This window comes from Lycium barbarum, chromosome 2 (genome assembly GCF_019175385.1).
Source record: "Lycium barbarum isolate Lr01 chromosome 2, ASM1917538v2, whole genome shotgun sequence".
In the NCBI taxonomy this organism is placed as follows: domain Eukaryota; kingdom Viridiplantae; phylum Streptophyta; class Magnoliopsida; order Solanales; family Solanaceae; genus Lycium; species Lycium barbarum.
The window spans coordinates 57,985,778-57,994,754 of NC_083338.1; positions in this window are offsets into that span (position 1 = coordinate 57,985,778).

Genomic DNA, 8,977 nt, shown 5'->3' on the forward strand with positions numbered 1-8,977 from the left:
CCATTAAATTAATTAGGTGGCGACTCCTTAAGTTAAATAACATAGGAATCACCAATATGTCGTACTCCGCTTTGACCTGGTTAAAATGAGGTATAATAGCTTAGCGACTCCACTGGGGAGCATTTAGGTTCTTAACCATAAAAAACTTAGGTTAATTAAGTTATTGTGCTATAGTTGTTCCTCTTATGTGATTTTTTTTTTGTTTTTGTGATAATTTTGTTATTTGCTTTAACTATTTCTTTTATGTGAATTCTTGTAATTATGTGTTTTTGCTTTCTTTAAAACTGTCATTCCGCTCATATTTCCTCCGATCACGGAAAATTCACACTATCACACGTGCACGCGAGGTGTGTTTTGCGCACCCACAAATTTCTTTCAAAAATCTCAAAATTTAGGAGAGTTGGCATATGCGCGGGGTGTCCGAATTTCCAGTGACCGCGTAGCCTTCTCACTCGAGTAGTCCGCTCGTGAACCTTGTGTCTAGTAAGCCAAATCTTAGAAAACTTAAGATAGAGCTATGCCACCAATTCTATTTAAGTCATGCATGCATAAACCTTTGGTGGGTCGGTCCTTGGTATCGACTCCACAATTAGGAAACCTACCAAATTGTCGACGGGTTTCATAACCCAACGACCAACAAGCATATTATGTGTAACGTGATAATGATAGAAGGATCCAAGCCTAACCTTGACGTGTCGAGTTTGGAAATCATTTCTTTTTCTTTTTTGTAGGATGGATTTCGTCCCTCAGATCCCCAAGGTTAAGATGGTCAGTGGCGTCCCAAGCAAGCTGAGGATATGGTGGGAAGATTTGGACCTGGGTAGTAGACTGGCTGTCACGAGGAGGTTGAGGTTCCTCACTTCACTGTTCCAGATCACTCCCGACAAACATGTGATTAGAGCGTTGCTTCAATTCTAGGATCCAAATCGAGTTGTCTTCAAATTTAAGGATTTTGAACTCACACCCACATTGGAAGAAATAAGCTATTTCACAAATTTGAAATACCAAGGGAGAGGTCAGATTATCCCACACAGTCAATCAGGGAAGAAATTTCTCCGCTACTTAGGGTTGAAGAACACTAAAGAACTCCAATGCTTCGAGAATAACTGGGTCTCTTTGGATTATTTGTATGAGAGGTACGGTCGTCAAGATGGTTACAAGCTATTCAAGAAGGAATTCTCATGCACTCCCGCCCATTGGCAAGTTAGACGTCCCATTGTATTTGTTGTTGCCTTACTTGGGACTTTGGTATTCCCACGTGAATACGGGAAGATCATTACTTGCATATGTTCTGTTGCTCGAGCACTTTTTGAAGGAGTTGACGGTGCACAACTCACCTTGGTCCCCATGATTTTGGCAGAAATACTTCGAGCTCTAGGAAAATGTAAAAGAGGTGAAACAAATTTCTTTGAGGGTTGCAATCTTCTCCTCCAGATGTGGGCAATGGAGAATTTTTACCAACGTCCGAATATGGCAGACATATGCTTCAGTGAATCAAACAAAATTGGTAGTTTTTATGAAAGAACGAAACTGTTTGTATCTCCAGTTGGCACTAATGATTGGTATGAGTTCTTGGCTTCCCGAACTGGTGATCAAATCCAATGGAAGTACCCCTTGCTATCACGTACCACAACCTACATAAGAGGTAGGAGGCTTTACTATATTGAGCTTATTGGGTTGAAAGGACTCCAGCCATACGCTCCGGTACGCGTACTTCGACAGTTCGGTATAGATCAAGTAATCCCTCTCCAAGCTAATATGAGTGGTTCTGAAATCCTTTTTGGGCCAGACTTCAGAGTTCCTAGAGCTGGCCAAATTCTCGATGAATGGGATTATATTGATCCGATAAGTATTGGGGCTGGACGGGCAGGAGGTATCCCAGAATATCATGCGTGGCTGCAAGAAGACTATGGTAACATAGATCCTAGCCCGGCAGGTGAATCAGGCTTCGAGGATATTGGGAAGACAATTTGGATAAGACATTCTCGCTTAGGAACCATGGTTGTCACTCCCGAGATGTGGGCTCAAATGGCTAATATAATGCAGTATTTCGGGAATGCGGGAGCAGGGCCTAGAAATGACGGAGCATCATCTTCAGTTCAGCCGCCAGCATGATCAAGTGCAAAAGATCTAGGCCAAGTCTTGGGATTGTCTTTACATTATGTCACCTTTTATGTATTTTGGTTTATTGTCTCATCAATGTACTCGCTTTTGTTATTTCAATGAAACTTGGCCTTTTATTTCCAAACTCGAGTGTCTCAATTTAACGACTTGGATCACTCTATCATAATCTCGAATATTTGGCGTTAGGCCTACCTCTGGCACAAAAGAGGTCCCGTGCATAATAGGTCGCGCTATGATTGCTAGATTTCTCTTTTACTATGTGATTTGTTTGCTATGTAATATATGTTTCTTTCAACATTATTTGTCAAATGTTGACATTATTTTATTAAAGTAGCAATCATTCACACTATACTAACGTAGTTTTCTTCATTTTTGAAGGTTTTCTTTTATTTTGATTATTTCCCCAAAGGTTGATTCGTGTTGACTGCAAACTGGCGGATCACCCATACTTCACAAGATCAAAAGCACGAGCATCCAACAACATGAATGATTCAGGTGCATCTGAACAGACTGGCTTGAGACTTATCACCGTTCCGAGAGACGAACCTGAGGCTTCGGAGGGAAGGAATGCTGATGAACTCATCGCCCAATTGATGCAACAAATGACCAACATGCAAAGTGAAATTGCGCGACTGCGAAATCTCACCAACCTGTCCATTACCCTCAATACTCCTCATCATGAACAGAGAACAAGTGCGACAATCCCACCATCCTTTTCGCCTATTGACTCGCCCGCCCCTCAGCCCTTTCCCTTAAACCCTCCACTTCACACAATCAATCCAAGCACTACTAATTCGCCCCCAATCCCAAAACAAACTAACCTACAACAAACCATCTCACAACAATCTAATCCACAACAAACTAACTCACAACAAGCCATCCCGCAACAAACTAACCTACAACAAACCATCCCGCAACAAAATAAACCGCAACAAGCCAACCCACAACAAGTTAAATTTTAACAAGCCAATCTGTTACCTTTCACCACTCCATATATTCCTCAACCTTCAGTTATCCAAACTACCCCACTTACCCAAAGCTACCAAGCAACCCAACACATACCGTTGGCACACGCCGCTAACCATAACACGCAGTATGTGCCACCGGTATATGTAGCGGAAGCTCAACCTTTCACTACCCCATTGCAGACCGTGCAGCATCCAGAGGCTAATCTTTATGAGGAGATGGAAAGGGAAGATAGGGCGAAAGCAGACGAGAATGTTGCAAAGGTGATTCGTAGTCTGAAGGAAGCATTTAGAAGCATCCAAACCCACAAGGGATGTGAAGGACTTGAATACGAGGATCTATGTATTCATCCCGATATTGAGTTGCCTGCTGGATATAAGGTGCCAAAATTTGATATGTTTGATGGAAAAGGAAATCCTCGGGCTCATTTGAGATCGTACTGTGATAAGCTTGTTGTAGTAGGGAAAGATCAAGCCATTAGGATGAAGCTGTTTATAAGGAGCTTGATAGGAGAAGCACTTGATTGGTACACATGCCAAGATCCGCAGAAATGGCGTAGTTGGGGAGAGATGGCGCAAGAATTCATGGATAGGTTCAGGTTTAACACTGAGACTGTCCCAGACAGATTCTATTTGATGAAGTTGGAAAGGAAGCCAACAGAAACTTTCAGAGAATATGCTATGCGTTGGAGAGCAGAAGCCGCGAAAGTCCAGCCCCCAATGGCGGAAAGTGAGATGACGACGCTCTTTGTACAATCTCTAAAAGATGCAACATACTATGAAAGGCTAATAAGTGTCATCGGGCAAAAGTTTTCTGAAGTTATTAGGATGGGAGATTTCATAGAAAAAGGTATCAAGACAGGAAGAATCACAAATTTGGCAGCCTTGCAAGCAACAAATAAGGCAATTCAATCAGATTCAATTGGGGGAGCAGCTAAGAAGAAGAAGGACGGAGTGTCCGCGGTCATGACCATCCAGGAACGTCGACCAAACTAGATGTTAACCTACCAATACCCTTCATCCCAGCCTTCATATTACAGCCAATACGCCCAAGTCCCTCCGCCTTATTATCAACCTCCACCCGCTCCCTATCCTGTTTACCACACCCAACCAACATATTGCTCACCTCGAGCACCTACCTATCAAAGCCCATCATAATACCAACCAACCTACCCGCCTCAACTCTAATACCAACCACAAAACCATCTACAAAATGCACCCAGACCTCACCCAAACTTTGAAAGAAATCAAACCAAAACTTATACACCATTAGCCGAACGTTTAGCACAATTATACGAAAGGTTGAGAACCGCAGGGTTACTCCAGCCGATTCAGGGAAGAGTTCCTAACCCCCTTCCGGGATGGTATGATGGGACTAAGCATTGTGCGTATCACTCAAGAGTTGCCGGACATGATACTGAAAGTTTCCTTGCTCTCAAAGATAAAATCGAGGCATTAATCAAAGAAGGAGTCATCCATCTCAAAGGAGCTCCCCCAAATATAAACAACCCTCTACCCAATCATGGTGATGCAAATGTGAACATGATTACCATTGATGAAGATTGTAATCTGAAAGGGACTATTGTACCGGTAAAAAAAGATGAGAAGGTTGAATCATTAGCCTTTATTGCTCCCGTAATCACAGTCCAAATGAGGGCACCAATTGAAGTGGAAGTTCTTACTCCAAGACCTAGGATCACAGCCTTAGTTGCTCAGGCACCTTCTTTCAACACCAAAGCAGTTCCTTGGAGTTATTCGTCTGATGAAAGGAACAAAGAAAAGGAAAAATTAGTTGTAGAAACTGTTGCTGCTGGAATAACAAGATCTGGGCGGTGTTATGCCCCCGAAGAGGTGGCACGAGGAGCACCGAATAAGGAAAACAGCCAAAAGAAGGCTGTGACTGAGGCTGAAGTAGAAGAATTCTGGAGGAAAATGCCAACTAAGGAATATTCCATTGTAGAACAACTAAAGAAAACACCAGCCCAAATTTCTTTATTATCATTGTTGATGAATTCTGAAACTCATAGGAGTGCTTTAGTGAAGGTACTAAATGAAGCTTATGTTCCAGCCGAGACCTCTAGCGAGAAATTTTCAGCCATGGTTGGAGAAGTCCTAGAAGCCCACAAAGTCTCTTTTCATGACGATGAGTTGTCGCCTGAAGGTTCGGGGCACAACAAGGCATTGAACATTACAGTCAAATTCAGGGATAAATTCATTTCTAAGGTGTTGATTGATGGGGGTTCAGCTGTTAACATATGTCCTGTCATTACTCTCCGAGCTTTAGGAATTGATATCGGGAAACTTCGTGATAGTCACGTAAGGGTTAAAGGTTTTGATGGAGCTCAAAGGGGTGTCGTAGGGGAATTTGACTTAGCATTGAAAATTGGACCCGTTCCAAGTGATGGACATATCCGCTAGTTACAACTTGCTGATAGGAAGGCCATGGATCCATATGGCTGCTGCAGTCCCTTCTACCCTGCACCAAAATTTGAAATTTGTCTGGAATCATCAGGAAATTGTGATCCATGGAGATGGCAACAATTCGATCTATCCCGAAAACTCAATTCCTGTTATTGAAAATGTAGAAAGGCTAGATGGATCTTTTTTCCATATTAAGGAAACCATGTGTACTACTCAAGCTGAAAGGGTAAAGTTGCCATGTGTGCTTATGATGGTAGCTTGGAAAATGTTGAAGAATGGTTTTAAGCCTGGTCGAGGTCTCGGAGTGAACTTGGATGGAATAGTAGAACCAATTCAATTGCCCGGTCAGAAGGATACTTTTGGTCTTGGATATGAGCCCACTCTTGAAGAATTCTCATTGGCTAGTCTCAAAAGGAAAGGTGATATTCCCTTGTCAAAGCCTATCCCTCTCTTATATCAGTCATTTTACAAGGCGTCTGGCACCCAAGTAATAGAGGAAGCTGCTGAAGACAACCTCGTGGAAGGTCTCAAGAATCTATTCATTGCCGAGGAAGAAGTTGAATGCAATGTGATTCCGGATGATTGCCCTGAAACTCCAACTATCTAGGATGCTGATCCTGGAGATGCTTTAAACAATTGGACTTGTACCCCACCCCCGATTCTCTGGGAGTCTTGGTAGATGATTTGTATTAGTATTTGATGAAACAATGTGATTCAAAATTGAGGCCTGAATCGTGTTTATGCATTTGTTGTGTTTTGCCTCCACCTTTGGAAAGCTTAAATGCCAAATCCAAACTATGCTTTTATATTTCTTATTCCGTCTTTATTTAATTAATTTCTCTTTTATTTTTCAGCAATCAAACTAGTAAATCTGCTGATACTGTGAATGTGACACGTAATGAAACAAGTGAGCCCATCGTAAATGCCGAACAAGACTCTGAAGAATATGAAGAGGACATGCAACCTGAAGAGTTAACTAAAGATTTTGATCATTTTGAGGATAAGCCAAAACCAAATTTGGATGAAACAGAGGCCTTAAACTTGGGAGATTCAGAAACAGTGAGGGAAACAAGAATTAGCGTCCATTTAACTCCGTCACAAAGGGAAGAATTGATCAACCTTTTGAGACAACATATAGACGTATTCGCTTGGTCTTATGATGATATGCCGAGTCTAAGCATAGACATTGTTTCGCATAAGTTTCCTATTGATCCATCTTGTCCTCCGGTGAAACAAAAGAAAAGAAATATTAAACTGGATTTGAGTTTAAAAGTCAAGGAAGAAGTCTCTAAGCAATTTAATGCAAAGGTCATTCGAGCTGCAAGGTATCCCACTTGGCTAGCCAATATCGTGCCTGTACCAAAGAAGGATGGCAAAGTCAGGGTAAGCGTGGATTATCGGGATCTCAACAAGGCTAGCCCAAAAGATGATTTCCCCCTCCCAAATATTCACATACTTATTGATAACTGTGCAAAGCATGAGCTGCAGTCGTTCGTTGATTGCTTTGCAGGATACCACTTAATTCTGATGGATGAAGAAGATGCTGAGAAAACGGCATTCATCACACCTTGGGGAGTATACTATTATCGAGTGATGCCTTTTGGACTCAAGAATGCAAGTGCCACCTATATGAGAGCCATGACTACTATTTTTCATGACATGATCCATAAGGAGATTGAAGTCTATGTGGACGATAGCATCATCAAATCACGAAAGAGTTCAGATTATTTGACGGACTTGAAGAGGTTCTTTGACAGGTTGAGGCGATACAATTTGAAACTAAATCCCGCAAAGTGTGCATTTGGTGTTCCTGCTGGAAAACTGTTAGGTTTTATTGTGAGTAGAAGGGGTATAGAATTGGATCCTTCAAAGATAAAGGCTATTCAAGACTTGCCTGCCCCAAAGAGTCGAAAGGACGTGATAAGTTTCCTCAGTCGTCTCAACTACATTAGTCGGTTCGTAGCACAATCGACAGTAATATGTGAGCTAATAATCAAGTTATTGAAGAAAGATGCTGCTACCAAATGGACGGAAGATTGCCAACGAGCTTTTGATAGAATCAAAGAGTATTTGTGTAATCCGTCTGTTTTGGTGCCTCCAGAAGCCGGAAGACGTTTGTTATTATATTTGTCTGTGTCAGTGAATGCATTTGGATGCGTGTTGGGACAACATAATGAAACGGGAAAGAAGGAGCAAGTGATATACTATTTGAGCAAGAAGTTCACGCCTTATGAGGCCCGATATACTTTGTTGGAACACACCTGTTGTGCCTTGACTTGGGTTGCACAAAAGTTGAGACATTACCTGTCTGCATATACTACTTATCTCATCTCAAGGATGGATCCACTCAAGTATATCTTTCAGAAGCCTATGCCCACCGGGAAGTTAGCCAAATGGCAAATTTTGCTAAATGAGTTTGATATTGTATATGTTACCCAAAAGGCTGTCAAAGGGCAGGTAATAGCCGATCATCTTGCTGAAAATCCCGTAGATGAAGAATACATGCCCCTTAAGACTTATTTCCCGGATGAAGAGGTGTTATTTGTCGGAGAAGATATCTCAGAGGAATATCCAGGGTGGAGAATGTTATTTGATGGGGCTGCAAACTCCAAAGGAGTTGGCGTTGGAGCAGTCTTAGTTTCGGAGTCAGGCCAGCATTATCTAATTTTAGCAAAGATCAGGTTCCCGTGCACCAACAATATGGCAGAATATGAGGCTTGTATTCTTGGACTAAGAATGGCCGTTGATATGAACATACAAGAATTATTGGTTATAGGTGATTCTAACTTATTGGTTCATCATGTACAAGGCGAATGGACCACTAAGAACGTAAAGATACTTCCGTACCTGCATTGCGTGAAAGATTTGTGTAAGAGATTTATCAAGGTGGAATTCAAACATGTCCCAAGGGCTCAAAATGAGTTCGTTGATGCTTTGGAAACCTTGTCCTCTATGATTCAGCACCCGGACAAGAATTACATAGATTCTATCAAGGTGAATGTGCAACATCAGCAAGCCTATTGTTTCTATGTAGATGAAGAACCTGATGGAGAGCCTTGGTACTATGACATTAAGAAGTATCTCAAGGCAGGAGACTATCCAGAAGGCATAACCAGTGTTCAGAAGAGAACACTTCGAAGATTAGCAAACCAGTTTTTCATAAATGGAGAAATCCTTTATAGGAGGACTCCAGATTTAGAATTGTTAAGGTGTGTTGATGCCAAAGAAGCGGTCAAGTTGATTGAAGAAGTGCATGGCGGTACATGATGGCCTCATATGAATAATTTTACTCTGGCTAAGAAAATTCTACGAGCTGGCTATTTCTGGATGACTATGGACACAGACTGGATTCGTTTTGTGCAAAAGTGTCACCAATGTCAGATTCATGGCGATTTGATTCGAGTCCCACCAAATGAGTTAAATGTGACGAGTTCTCCTTGGCCATTTGCAGCTTGGGGCATGGATGT